Genomic DNA, 15223 nt, shown 5'->3' on the forward strand with positions numbered 1-15223 from the left:
TAATGGAAAGAAGTTCAACAATGAGGAATTCAAACAGTTTTGCGATGAGTTAGGGATCCATAAAAAGTTCGCCTCAGTCGCAAGACCGCAAGCCAATGGTCAGGTTGAAGCTGTCAACAAGACCATCAAGCACACACTAAAGGCCAAGTTTGGCATTGCCAAGGGCAATTGGGCCCATGACCTCCCAGAAGTTCTATGGGAATATAGAACAACTCCGAGAACCTCTACTTCAGAAACGCCATTCTTGCTAGCATATGACTGCGAGGTTATGATTCCAATAGAACTAAGGACTAGTTCACTCCGAAGAGACCTATTCAATGAGACAGATAGGGAAACACTTTTACGTGTGAGTCTGGACCTAGTTAAAGAACGCAGCAACAAGGCCCAGTTAAGGATAGGATCCTACCAACAATGGGCAAAAAGGTCCTTCAACTCTAAGGTTAGAAGAAGGGACTTTCAAGTCGGTGACCTGGTTCTGAAAGAAGTCCTTCTCAGTACAAGGGAACCAAGTGTGGGGGTATTAGGACCTAACTGGGAGGGTCCATACCGCATCACTAAGGTAATACGACCTGGAACGTATCACCTCAAAAGGCTTAACAGTTCCGAAGTACTGCGAGCTTGGAATGCTGAACATCTTCGGCCCTATTACCAGTAATTTCGAACCCGCTCTTAATTTTGTTCATTTCTTTTGCTTGTAAAGTTTCCCTTGTAGTCTTTATGAATAAGATCGTTCTACTTTCTCTTGAAGGAATATTTGTGTCATGCTCTTTTGAATGATCTTGTTCATTACAATATTTTTACAAGTTCCATGATCAAATGTATAATATTAGTCTTGTGAAGTGCTCAAATTATAGAAGTACTATCACAAGTGGCCAAAAACATTTCTTTTATATATGTCAAAATAAATACAATGGGCAGTAGAAAAAAAAAAAGAAAAAGGAAGAGTCAAAAGGAAAGCTGTGAAAAACAAAAGAGGCGATCACTAGTCCCCGTCTCTAGGCTCTCTGGGTGTGACCTCTATATCCGCTGGTTGGTCGCTGACCGCCCGATCAACTGCTGGGTCCTTAGGGACGTATGCTTCCGACTGGTCATCCTCCGGATGAGGCTCTTGTCCCTCTTCCTCCTTGGCATCATCACTTAGGCCATGGAAGCAAGGATGTCTTAGTATTCATTTGGGAGGTCAGAGAGGTCCATCGTCGGATTCCTTGGTTGCAAGCTGTAGATGGCCTGTATTGCCCAATCAGTAGCTCTCCTTTCGAGTTCAAGGTTTTGCCGCTTCATATGTTCAGTCAATGAAGTGACTCACCCTTAGAGCAGCTCGAGATCCACCTCTAGAGTCGTCTTCTGCTTCTTAGAGTTTTCCCACAGTCGAGCTCTGTCCTCGTCTGCCTTCAGCTCATTCTCTTTCTTGCCACACTCTTTGGTAAGTTTGGCCACTGTCCTTTGGAGCTCCTTATTCTCCCTGCCTCTCTTCTCAAGCTTGGCCTTCTGGAAGTCCATTGTGCGAAGGGAAGAATTTCTCTATACCAAGTACTAATTCGCCTGAATGTGGATCGCTTTTGCCTCTACGTCCAAAGTCGTGAAGTCTTGTTTCAGCTTGGTATTCTCTTCCCTCAGCTCGTGGAATCCTCTAGCAGAGTCCATATTGATCTTTTTTTGGGCCATGTGTAAGGCGAGCAAGGACTATATGAGGAAAGAAACAGGAGTTAGCCTCATTTTCTCGAAAATCATAAAAGTTAGAAAGTCAACTTATACTAAAAAGTCCTCGATAAGAACAAATTGTTTTACCCGGCTTTGCAACCGAAGCGTGGTAGCCATCAGGTCCGTGGGCTGAGAGACCATGAACTCCTTGAAGGCCGTAACCAGTTGGCATTCCAGCAAGGTATACACCACTAGCTACAAGTGCTCCGACAGCTGTCCCATGGAATCCAGCATAGGTGGGACAGGTCCCGGAGGAACAGGTACCTCGTCGACCCGTTGCTTGCCCACTCTTCTTTGGGCAACCGCGACCTCCCCCTCTCATCTGCGCTAGCTCTCGGGGACCGTTGAAGTGTTAGGGACATTCCTCGAGGGCACCCCTGAGTGAAAAGCTTGGTAAGGCTGCGATCCCTCCGGTAGCATCCCAAAGCCCTCTGGCTCGAACTCAGACTCAGACTCCTCCTCGGTAAGCAGCTGCTTCCTCTTCTTGGTTTTCTAGCCCATGGTTTTCTACTTCGCGGCTTGAGTAGCCACGGGCAGAGAAGCTTCTCCACGTTGCTCCGTGGATGTTTGCTTTTCGACGCCAATATGTATCCTTCCTACGGGGATATCGCCGAGGGTCACCTCAGCTGGCTTGGTTAGATTGACTCGGGGAATATGAACCCCCTAGTCCTTGTTGATGGCTTTGGAACCCTGGGTGGCATGGTCATTGCATGCCATGGAAACATGTTTGCGAAAAGATCACCTCTGCAAAAAAAAAAAAAAAAAAAAAAAAAAAAAAAAAGGTCCTAAGTGTGAAGATACTTACTGCCTAGAGGTTCCAATGATGCTTTCGAATTGAAAAAACCGTACTTTCGCAAGTTGGTAGTAGTCACGAGCAATCTTGCGTTGCGACTCTGCTCGAGTAGACAACCGAATGTCACAATTCGGTTAAAGTCTGTAAGAGCCATCAACCTGGTCTATTTTCTGCAAAGACACAAAAAGTTCGTTAATTTCACCTATAGAAGAGGAGCTAAGAAAAAGGGACAGTTCACAAATCAAAGGAAAGGAAAACCTACTCGGCTCCCTAAATTGGCAAACACCATCGTATGCAAAAAAGAAAATTGTTGTCTCATAAGCCTCGACATTACTAGGGTAGCCAAATATTCCTCCCTCGATCGAAGATCGCTTCGAGAGGTAATAAGAGTCATTATCTTTGCTCTACTTCAAATAGTAAGCACATGCGAGCTCTAGCGCTGTCAACTCGCCAAGACCATTTACGCCACATGCGATATACATAGCAACCTCTATCAATACGCATTAGGCGTACCTCGAAGTAATTGAGGATTGATCTAATGAAGGGGTGAAAAGGTATTAAAACCCTCCACTTGAAGATCGCCTCAGAGATCGCGGCCATTCCCTCTAGGGGTTCCGTGCTGTGTACGTCCTATGCTGGTAAACATCTACACTAAGCGCGAACTGGTCCACCGCTTTCTGTATCTTGTCCTGGGTGGCCATTGATAATGTCTCTTACACGGGACTTGCTAGGGTGCCCGACGCTTGTGAGCTCGTCCCCTTGGCTGCTCTGGTCGTTGAAGTGTTCATTGCTCTTAAAGTCTAAAAAAGGTGCGACATGAAGAGATGACTCAGTCTCTGCACGGTGTCCTGTACAATGACATGGAAGAGCAAAAAACCCTAATTTATCTTCCTTAACCCCTAGAAAAACCCTAAAAACCCTTGAGAATGAATTCCCAAGAATCTGTACCCCAAGTTCTCACTTTTTATAAAGAAAAAAGTTCTCTTATTACCACTGTCCAGAAACATGCATCGTGTAAGGTTACTAGGCAGTTCATACCCACAATTACCGTAAAGTCAAGCTTTTAACAGAAATAAAAGAGGAGAACGAAGAAGAAGTCCTCCTTACCTCTTGACTGTTAGGGACGAACTTCCTGTCATAAAGAAGAGTGCGCATCAACTGGAAGAAGAACGGACTGATTTTGCGAGTGCAAGTGTTTTGTTTTTCTCTCTGAGAATGTAAGTTATGTGATAAAACTTGAGGCGAACCTAGGGTTTTATAGGGGGAAAGACGACGATTGGTTTCCCTAGTGAGCGACGCTTGAGCGGGATACGTTTCTCGCCATTGATTACGATCACGTGCCGTTAATCCACGTGAAGAGTAATCTTCATGCTTCGTGGATACCAATCGACGTTTCCCTCTATTGGAGTAACCAAGCATCGGCGCGGTTACCTCTTTCGCATTAAATGTGCCTTCATCCGCATTTAATGCTCCGAGGGAATGTCATTTTAGCATGGCTTACATTTAATGTGCATGGCCGGCACTTATTGCATAAGAGACATGTCTGTCAGAATAAAGTTTATTTTATTGATCAGACCAGCTGTCAAGCGCAACGGATAACATCTGAAGAGGTCGTTCAAGTAAAACACTCTTCTCCATGTATCGATTTCGAGACGACGTGATTCTAGACCTGGCAAAAAGGGTGGGTGGGTACGGGTCAGGTCTTCACGGGTACAGGCCAAACAGGTATGGGTCCAATACAGGTCAAAGTATACGGGTCAAAACTATTGGACCCGCGGGTACCCATTTTTTTCTCTCTCTAGGTTTTAGTTTTTACAGTTTCACCCCTAAAATTATTATGAAGCACAATTCATGGAATATATCGCTTCTATTTTGGAGCGAGATCTATCACCAGAGGTAAACATATGAACTCCATTTTCCACAAACATCCAGCTGCAACCAGGAAATTTCTTCACCTTCCCTCTCATTTGCTTCCTTACCCTCCCCATGTCAGCTCAGTTTCCCTCTACTGCATAGACATTAGCCAACTGCACATAAACGAGCCCCATCACCTCCTTCACTCCTAAGAATTTTCTCCTCTACCTCTCTAGCAAATTTTGTATTCTTACTTAGCCTACACGCATTTAAAATTACCCCCGAGATTACTGGATCCTCTTCTATGGGAATCCTTTTCAAGAACCTTATGGCCTTCTCCAACTAATTTGCCCTTCCATACAAATCAATCATACATGCATAATGGTCTATCTCGAGCAAAATGTTGTAATCTACTGTCATGGAATTAAAATACTTTTCACCCAATTTTACCAAACCATAGTGACGACATGTCGATAGGATTTCAAGAACCATAACCATATTAGGTTTGATTCCATTTCTCAACATTTCCTCAAACAACTGAATAGCTTTGATTTCATGCCCATGTTGAGCATAACCAGATATCATTACATTGTACAGGATTGTGTCATGTTCAGCAACACTTTGGAAAATTGTATCTACATATGTTAGATTTCCACATTGTGAATACATATCAACTACCATGCTAATCAACTTCCATGCTAATCAACTTCTTATCCATACCAAGACCCATTTTCAACATGTAAGCATGTATCTCCATTTTAGGATGCATTGCAGCTTGTAGCGCATAGGCGCCAAGCACACTGACAAGAATCAGAGGTTCAGAAACCATTGCTTCCTTAGACAAATCACTAAAAAGTTCAAATACAGCCTCATATTGCCTTACTTTGACATACCCAGAAAACAAAGTTGTCCAAACAACACATTCTTCTCTGCTAATGAATCAAAAAACCTCCTAGCTTCCACCATGTTGCCTTGTGATGAATACCCCGGAATTAATTTAGTAATTGAAAATGAGTTCTCAACTCCACTCATCAAATATATCAACTCAGCATACTTCATATTTTCACATTAGCAGTACACATAAAAAATGCCACTAGTAATGAATGGATTTGAAATCAATCCATTCTTCAAGACACACGCATGAACTTCCTACCCACACTTGCAAATGTATGCTCATCCCATCTAACTCCATCCTCTGCCATACTAACAAAAAACTTTAAACCCTCTTCCGTATAACCATTATGTACATAACCCGAAATCAAAGTATTCCAAGATACCACATCATTCAACCCAGGCACCCTCCAAAAGATCTTCAAACAATTTTCAATTATGTCGATGCCCGAGTCCCGATGACATAAGAGAGAGGAGATGACTAGCCGACGAGGATGAGTGAGGGCAACCGGCGACGGTGGTACTAGGAATGGGAATGATGGACTGGATGAGAGATTGAGAGTTTACAGAATGAATAAATCAGGTGAGCTACTAATGACTGACGATTAATCGGAGAGGGAATTGACTGATGAGAGATTGAGAGATGGGAGAGAATTGTTATGTTGAAGATTGAGAGGCGGGATAGAGTTACTGAGTTAGGGACTTAGCAATTAGCACTTAGGGTTAGGGATTTGAAAAAACGGGTACCCACAGGTTCACCCATATAACCCTTTAGTTATACGGATCGGGCCGGGTACGGGTCTAAAAAACAGGGGTTTAAGATATTGGACCCGTACCCTATATTTTTTACCCAAGTACGGGCCAAGCCGCGAGTCTAGACACATTTTGCCAAGTCTACGTGATCCCTTGTTTTCGGCAAAAATGTGCTAAGTATTTTCAGGTCGCGAGCGACGGATGAAGTTTAAAGCATATTGGTATAGCATTGAGCAGGGTTCAACCCAGGTCGCTGAACCAGTGGGAAAAGGCCGCCTAAGGTCACTTGTGCTATTCTTAGAGACCTATGTTGCGACCTCCTTACAGCTCGCTGGTCGGGTTGAACCATTAGTTTCACATTATCTTAACTGCTTATCTCATACAGCTTGATCAGACGTCACCCAGGATAAGTCAGGTCACGGCATAATCATGAAGTTCTCAAGGTTCAATCTTTAAACCCTAAAATGCGGGGCTTCTATTATGCCTAAAAAATCAGGGCTGACATAAGCTCACGCCAGCAAGGGCCAATCAGAGTTTAGGAAGGCTTTGTGTTATCCAGACACTGCCACGTCATGCAAGGATAGAAGAGGTAAGGTTGTCTTTAGTGGGACAGTTGAAAGCTTGGCTTGTGAGTGGCTAGGAATTGTCCACCTGCCCAAGCCCTACACGATTTAAGGATATCTCCTATGCAGTCAACTAATGGGAAGCAGGTTAAGAGTTGTGCCACACCTACCCGACTGCAAAATCATGATTATTACCTTGAATCCCTCGACTTAAAATAGAGGGCTCCTCTCTCATTTACGGGATCCGCTCATTTTTTAGTTTTCAAAAGCAGACTCTCTCTCTCTGCATTTAAATTCTCTTTAGATTGTAACTCAGCTCGCTGTACATAACCTGACTGTAATTATCCATCAATACAAATATAGTGAACGTAGGATTCGCTTTTGAGCATTCGAACCACTTTAAAATTTGTCTCTTGTTTATTCTCTCGTTACACATTTCCATATCACGTGTAATTTTTAAGTCTACTTAGCCCTTTACATGTGCGAGTCATTGGTGTCAAAATCAATCATCAACAGAAAGCAAGATGGGCACCCTATGTTGGAGTGTTCGTAGTTGGAAATATAATATGATTGAATATCTATGATAACTGAAATACATTTACAACAAAGAGATAGGGGAAAAAATCACTTCATGGCTTTTGCCTATGTCTTCAAAGTTTTCTTCCTGACTAGTGGAAATCACGGTCACTCAATCTTGGGCACTCGGGTCATGCGTAAGTTTTTTTTTGGGTCTCGGGCACTCACCCTAGAGTCTAGACAGTAGGCACAAGGCCCCATCAAACTGAAATACAATATTTCTATGTCTGCTCACCTCGGCTACAAGCACGTCTTCTGTTCTGTTTAGCCCAAACCAGTATTCTTTGGATTCTGTTTTAACTAGGGTGATCGAGTCCGGATACCTTGAGATTTTTTGAGGAATCAAAATCAGAATCAGAATCGAAACCGATCAATTCTTGAAATTAGGAACCAGAACTGGAACCGACCAGTTCCAGTTCCAGTTCCTCAATTGTTGGAACCTGTTTCACAGGTTTCGGTTCCAATTCCGAGTCCCTGGGTAATCACAAGTTTTGGTTCCGGTCTTGGGTACCCTGGATAATCATAGGTTCCGATTCTGGTTCCAATTCTAGTTCCGGTTTCGGGTACGCTGGATAATTACATTGGTCCCTTTAACTTTACAAAATGACCAAAAAAAAAAAAACTGTAAAATTTACAAATACACCCCCATTTGTTTAAACATATAACTTTTTTCTTATTAATTAATTTCAATATTTCAAATAATTTTAATATATAATCTTACTTTTAATATATAGTGTAAGACTATATATTAAAATTATTCATAGCTTCTTCATTTCCAAAATCCAAAATGTTCACTAGTTATGTATATAGTCTAGGGGTAAAATTTATTAAAACCCCCCCAAATGTTGTATACTAGTTATGTATAAACCCCAGTTCTTTTCCTGGCTCCTTGCAGGGTACAATGTTACCGGTTCCTAGCAGGGTACCCTATTCCAGGTTTCAATTCCCAATTCTTGGAATGAAGGAATTGGAACCAAACTAGAACTGAGGGGTCCTGATTCATATTTTTTAGAATCGGAAACTACCCTGTGAGGGCCAGTTTCGATTCTTACCTGAAACCAGGGCCCCAGGTACTCGTCGGTTCTGGGTAGAACCTATTTTCATGCTCATCCCTAGTTTCAATGTAATTATTATAATGCGATTTGATTTTATTCTCTGCACTTTTATTCTCAAAGTTTTGTAGGAGGCAGCAAAATATTTTATTTAAAAGGCACCGCAAAAATGATGCATTTATCCTGACAAGTACTACATATGTACCAACACAAATAAGTGAAATCACATTCATCTCTCTCGCCCCATCCCCATACACACACACTTGAGTACTTGACCATTTGACTAACACTCTAACAGTAACATTGAAGAAGAGTTGAAGACGAAGATGGACGAAAAGGAAGCCGGTCATGAACTCTCATCATCGCCTATTGAAATTCTTGAAAACGAGAACGTCTTATTGGAGGGGCACTGCTGGACTGAGCTTAAGAGTAGCGGGATGCTCAACTGGGGTAATAGGAAGCTGTAAAACTTATGTTCACCAACGTTACTCATGTAACGTTAATGGTCCACATTTGTTGATTCAGTTTTTCAAACGTTCCACGATAAGCTTCAGTTTCATCCGTTTTGCAACCATTATAACTGGAGTTATGCTTCAGTTTCATCCGTTTTGCAACCATTATAACCGGAGTTATGACAGCCATTAAGATTGGCCATTAAAGCTTGATGGGAGCTTGGCTATAAATTCAGATTTTGGTCCCTAGGCTCACTCACTCAACTAAAAGGAAAAAAAACAAAATACACCATCATATTGAGTGTTCTGAGAGCTTAGAAGAGCCAAAACGCGAGAGAGAACAATGAGTGAGTGATTGAGAGCATTAATGGCTGGAGGTAAGTTTCTTGTTTTTCCGTTATTTATTTTGATCCTATTAGTTTGTCAATTTCGCATATAGGATCAAAGATTATCTAACATTTGGTATCAGAGCATACAATACCTCTGCCTTAATGTTTTGCAAAAGAAATTTTAAAGCTCTCTATTCATGGTTGTTGGAAATTTTTTTCAAAATCAAGGTTTGTTTTTTAGTCGTTTTTTAATGCAACTAAATGTTAGAAATCATTAGGAAATTGGATTTCTATCATTTCTGGGCTTTGAAACAATCATTTTGGCATTTAAATGGTGGATTTCCACTCGGTTCGACTACTGGGTCGTTTTCGGGTCGGGTATCCTGTTTCAGACCCGATCAAAGGTTGAAGATGACTGGAGCCCAAGATTAATGACATCTCAGTAAAGAGGTATGGTACTGAGCCAAACAAGCCACTTGACATTTGTCATTGGATTGGTAAAAGGCCTTTTATACAATGTCTAATTTTGCTCATTTTAATTATGCATATTATATTAATTTTGGTTTAATCATATGCATTTTTGGATAAGTTAAATTGTGCAAAATCCTAAATTAATTATGCTCATATTTATTTTTCATGAATTGATTATATCTTTTCTAAATTAATACATGCAATTTTTGAATGAGTATATATGGATAAAAGCATGAAATTAAATGTTATGCAAATTATGCAATATTTTATGCATAATAATATGTTAGTTATAGATTGAATTATGCAATTTATTCTCATATTGAATTTTCTTATTCTGGAGAAATATTCTCATAAAACTTAAATTTATAATGTCTTGTGATCCATATAATTTTAATTAATTAGGGATTAGCCACAGCATGTTTAGTTAAATAAAATTATATATTATGATTGTTTAGGATCACGTAAAGAATTATAGACATTAATTGTAATTAATTATACTTAATATAATAAATTTTATCCCACGGGATCTTTTGTTATATTTATATAATTAATTAGGGTAGAATATCAAATTATATTTCTTAATTTACCCACAGGAATTAGGAGAAGGAACATAATTTGATAGTTTTATCATAAAGATTATGATAGAATATCAAATTACTCTCATAATATACGCACTAATTATGAATTAAGAACATAATTTGATAATTCTATCATAAGCTATACATGAATCTACTTGAATTAAAATTTTAGCCCATGGGCAAATTTTATGTCATTAGATTCAATTCTTACATGTTTTGCATTGGTAAAATATGAAATTTATTTAGTTAGACCTCAAGTTTTTGACATAAACAATTCTAATTAATGCAGCTTCACAACTTGCTAATTTATCTGATATTCGTTGCAATATTCGTGAATTGAAACGTGATAACTATACGGTATGGAAGGAGAGAATTCTCCTTCATTTAGGATGGATGGATATTGACTATGCTATTAGCAAAGATGAACCACCAACTATCACTGATACCAGCACTCCAGTAGACATCACGCTTTATAAATGATGGGAGCGATCTAATCGCCTCAGCGTGATGTTCATTAAGACTAAAATTCTGCTAGTATACGTGGTTCTGTCGATCAACATGAAAAGGTCTGAGACTTGCTGAAAGTCATTGATGATCAATCATCACTTCTAAATAAGGCACCAGCAAGCACCCTAATCACGAGGTTTTCATCCATTAGACACACCAGCGTGAAAGTTGTACGTGAGCATGTCATAAATATGAGAGACATTGCAGCTCAACTTGAGAAACTCGAGGTTGAGATATCTGAATCCTTCCTGGTGCACTATATCCTGAACACCCTCCCACAATGGTACGGGCCATTCAAAATCTCATACAACACACATAAGGACAAATGGTCAATCAATGAATTAATGATCATGTGTGTTTAGAAAGAAGGGAGGATTGTGATGGAGCTTGGTGAAAGTGCCATGCCGGCAAAAATGCGCTGGAAAGGCAAACCTCAAGCCAATCAGGAAGGGAAAGGTAAAACATTACCCCAAACTGATATCAAGAAGGATGCCAAATGTTTCTTTTGTAAAAAGAAGGGACACATGAAGAAAGATTGCCCCAAATTTTAGAAATGGCTTTAGGATAAAGGTAATCCAACCTCATTTGTTTGTTATGAATCTAATATGGTTAATGTTAATATTAACACATGGTGGATTGACTTTGGATCTACAATCCATATTGCAAACTCCTTGCTAGGTATGCAAAATCTAAGGAAACTAGTGGGAAGTGAGCAAAGAATCTTATCCGAAAACAAGATTGGCTCACATGTGGAGTAGGGGTGTTCAAAAAAATGCAAAAACCGAACCGAACCGAAAAACTGGTTAACCGAAAAAACGGTTCGGTTACGGTTCGAAAAATTCAAAAAACCGAATTTTCGGTTCGGTTACCGGTTCGGGCAAAATTAGAAACGGTTAACCGAAAACCGGTTTTCTAAACCGGTTTTTCAAATATATATATATTAAATAAATAAATAATAACCTAAACTGAAATAAATCCCTAATTCACTCAATCTAAAATCCCAACCCAAATTTTTTTTCTTAGTTTCCAATGTATTGTCTATATTTACAATTTAATTTAGGACAAAATTAAAAAAAAAAGTTTTATAAAAAGAAAAGGGAAAACCGGTTCAAAACCGGTTAACCGCTTTTTTTAAAACGGTTAACCGGTTTTTCGGTTAACCGAAAAACCGGTTTTCCCTAAAACCGGTTCGATTTCGGTTCGGAAATTTTTCCGAACCGAAAATCCGGTTCGATTTAGAAAAGCGGTTAACCGGTTCGGTTAACCGCTTTTGAACACCCCTAATGTGGAGGCCATAAGAACATATGTTTTAACCTTAAGTAATTGTTTTTTATTAGGATTAGATAGGACCTTCTATGTTCCAAGTTTTTCACAAAACTTGGTTTCAGTTTCCAAACTTGTACTTTTGGGATATTCCTTTAATTTTTCAAACGCATCATTCAGTTTATTTTATAATTCTAATTGTGTTAGAAATGGTAATTTGTCTGATGGTCTTCATCATATTAATTTACAAGACAATATTACTTATAATTCAATGAATCTTCATCATAAGGACTCTTCTATGTTATGGCATCGGAGATTAAGACATATCTCCATAGATAGAATTAAAAGATTAGTGAACGATGGTGTACTTAGTACTCTAGATTTCATTGATTTTGAAACATGTGTGGACTGCATTAAGGGAAAGCAGATCAACAAATCTAAGAAAGGAGCCAATAAGAGTTCAGACATATCCAGACATGGACTCACATGGTCAGAGATACTTCATCACCTTTATTGATGATTACTCACGATATATGTATCTTTACTTCATAACAAGAACGAATAATTAGATGCTTTTAAAACTTTTAAGGCTGAAGTAGAGAAACAATGCGAAAAGCAAATTAAGATAGTGAGATCAAATAATGGTGGTGAGTATTATGGTAGATACACTGAGAGTGGACAAGCACCTGGTTCATTCGCTAAGTTTCTTCAAGAACATGGGATAGTTGCCCAATATACCATGCCTGGTTCACTGAACCAAAATGATATGGCGGAAAGAAGAAATCGAACATTATTGGACATGGTGAGGAGTATGCTTAACAACTCCAATCTTCCTAAGTCCTTGTGGATTGAAGCACTTAAGATGACCGTGTATATATTAAACTAAGCTCCAACCAAGGCTATCCCAAAGACACCATTTGAATTATTGAAAGGTTGGAAACCGAGTTTGTGACATATGCGCATTTGGGGATGCCCGTCTGAGGTGAAAATCTATAATCCACAAGAGAAGAAGTTAGACCCAAGGACCATTAGTCGGTATTTCATTGGATATGCTGAAAGGTCTAAGGGGTACAAATTTTATTGTCCATCTCACAACACTAGGATTGTGGAATCAAGAAACGCCAAGTTTCTTGAGTATGACTTGATTAATGGGAGCGATCAAATCAAAAACAATGTTCCTAAACATGATCATTCAGATTCTCGACCTTCCATCTCTAGTGATACATTAGTCATAGTTCACAACACCCCTCAAGTACAAACCGGTGTTGAGCAACCAATCATTAAAGTTCCACAAGCTGCTGACTATGTTCTAATGGATCAAGTAGTTCAAGAATTACCAGAACCTTCTGAACATCCAATTGAACCACGAGCTTCTCATGAAGATAATGGTACAATATTAAGGAGATCTACTAAAACTAAGAGGTCAGCCATTCCTAGTGATTATGTAATGTACCTACAAGAATCTAACTATAATATTGGAGTCGAGAGTGATTCCGAGTATTTTTCATAGGCCATGAGTTGCAAAGAGTCAAAATTATGGTACAATGCCATGAAGGAAGAGATAAGTTCCATGAAGAGTAACGAAGTTTGGGATCTTGTTCAGTTGTCTGATGGTGTAAAAGCCATTGGATGTAAATGGGTCTTTAAGACAAAAAAAGACTCATTAGGCAACATAGAGAGATACAAGGTGAGGCTTGTTGCTGAGGGATTCGCTCAAAAGGAAGGGATCGACTATACAAAGACTTTTTCTCCTGTATCTAAGAAATATTCCTTATGCATCATATTGGCATTTGTAGCCCATTTTGACCTTAAGTTGCAATAAATGGATGTGAAAATGACATTTCTTAATGGAGACCTAGAGGAGGAGGTATATATGAAACAACCTAAAAGATTTCTGTTAGAGTCATGAAAGTGACTCTATTTTGGTGATAAAAATGCCCAATTTGTGATTAAATTGAAGTATATTGAGACAATTAAAGAATTTATTCACGAAAAAGCTTCCTAATATTTCTTATGATTTAACGTTGTTTGGAATGATTTTGGAAATAAGAGTTGTTATTGGGTTGTGGTTTATGGATTAAGGGTGATTTTGTCTCATTTATCTGTTTAGGGGTAAAATGTCATGTTTTAAGGGGCTGATTTTGTCACTTTTCAATTATGCAGGGACTAAACTGATATTTTACACATTCTTCTATAAAAGAAAAGTGCAGATCGCGTGAACAGGGGAGGCTGTTCACCCAATTTTCCGGCGACCCTTCGTCTCCCTCCGCGACCCTTCGTCTTCTCCGGCGACGATCCATCTCCCCTTGCACCGTTCCATCATCAGCCACCGCAAGCCGCCACCGGAAACACGCACCACCGTGACGCTTCACTTCCCATCGCGACGTTTAGTCTTCCCGGCCAGTTTTGGCTTTTTCGGCGACGATTCGGCTCCCCAAGGGTTGATCTTCATTCCCACGGCCGGATCTGCACTTCCCTAGCTTCAGCCGCCGCAAAACCGCCGGAATCTGCGGTTTTGCCGTCGCGCCTCTTCATCTTCCAGCCAGATCTTGCTCATTTCCGCGACTTCTCACCTCCCCAGGACCTGATCTGAACTCCCCATCACCAGAGCTTCACGTTACCTTCGGATCCCATTTCGCCACTGTTTTCCGGAGACCCCCGGAAAATTAACGTTTTCTGGCGAACCGCGGCTGTTCGTATTCCGGGCTGTCCGTTGGTCGTTTTCGGCCCTTCTTCGCATCATATCGCTGTCGGTTACCTCCTCTTCGCCATGATCAGCTCCGTTCCACTGTTTCAGCCTCCGTCATCACCACCATGAGCGGCTAAGCCCCGGTTGTCCGTTACGGTGTAGGCGAGATCGAGATTGACTCCACTGATCTCTCATCAGCTCTCGACTAGTTGGATGAGCCCGAATGTTGGATATTTGGTTAAGTTTCTTGTATTCAGATTATATTTGTTTTCATTTCAGTTTGTTATGATACTTTAATATTATTCTGAGCTCGATGTGTTGAATTGATAATGTCCATTGAGAACGTTTATTGTTATATAACTTTTTCGCATAATTGAATGTCGGTTTGAGATTATTGAATGTTGATTATGACTTTAAATTGCTTCGGTACTGATTGCAATCAAGTTTTAGTAGTGTTTAATATCATTTCTCTAGGAATGCATTTATTGTGTAATTAGTTGTTTGATGATACAGGTTGATAGGTTGTACTTGTTAACGTTGTACCAACTAGTGGTGTTTAAGGGTTTGCGTTTTTCGGTTAGTCGATGATAGTCTTAACCAATCGATCTGTAACTAAGACGACAGGGAGACAGGATAGATTATATCTAGATTGCTGAGAGATATTTTTATTGATTTGCTTAGCCTTGTAGGTTTAGGATTGAAGAGCGAGGAGAGGAATTGTGAGATTGGTCTTGAGTCAAACCGAACCCGT

At 39.9% G+C, this 15223-nt stretch overlaps 1 pseudogene; it reads right to left on the minus strand.

Moving 5' to 3' along the window:
- Window positions 1–4329: 4329 nt before the first annotated feature.
- Window positions 4330–8825, minus strand: LOC116119702 (annotated as a pseudogene).
- Between the last annotated feature and the right edge of the window lie 6398 nt (window positions 8826–15223).

The sequence above is a fragment of the Pistacia vera genome, unplaced genomic scaffold, assembly GCF_008641045.1.
Source record: "Pistacia vera cultivar Batoury unplaced genomic scaffold, PisVer_v2 Contig90, whole genome shotgun sequence".
Classification (NCBI taxonomy): Eukaryota; Viridiplantae; Streptophyta; class Magnoliopsida; order Sapindales; family Anacardiaceae; genus Pistacia; species Pistacia vera.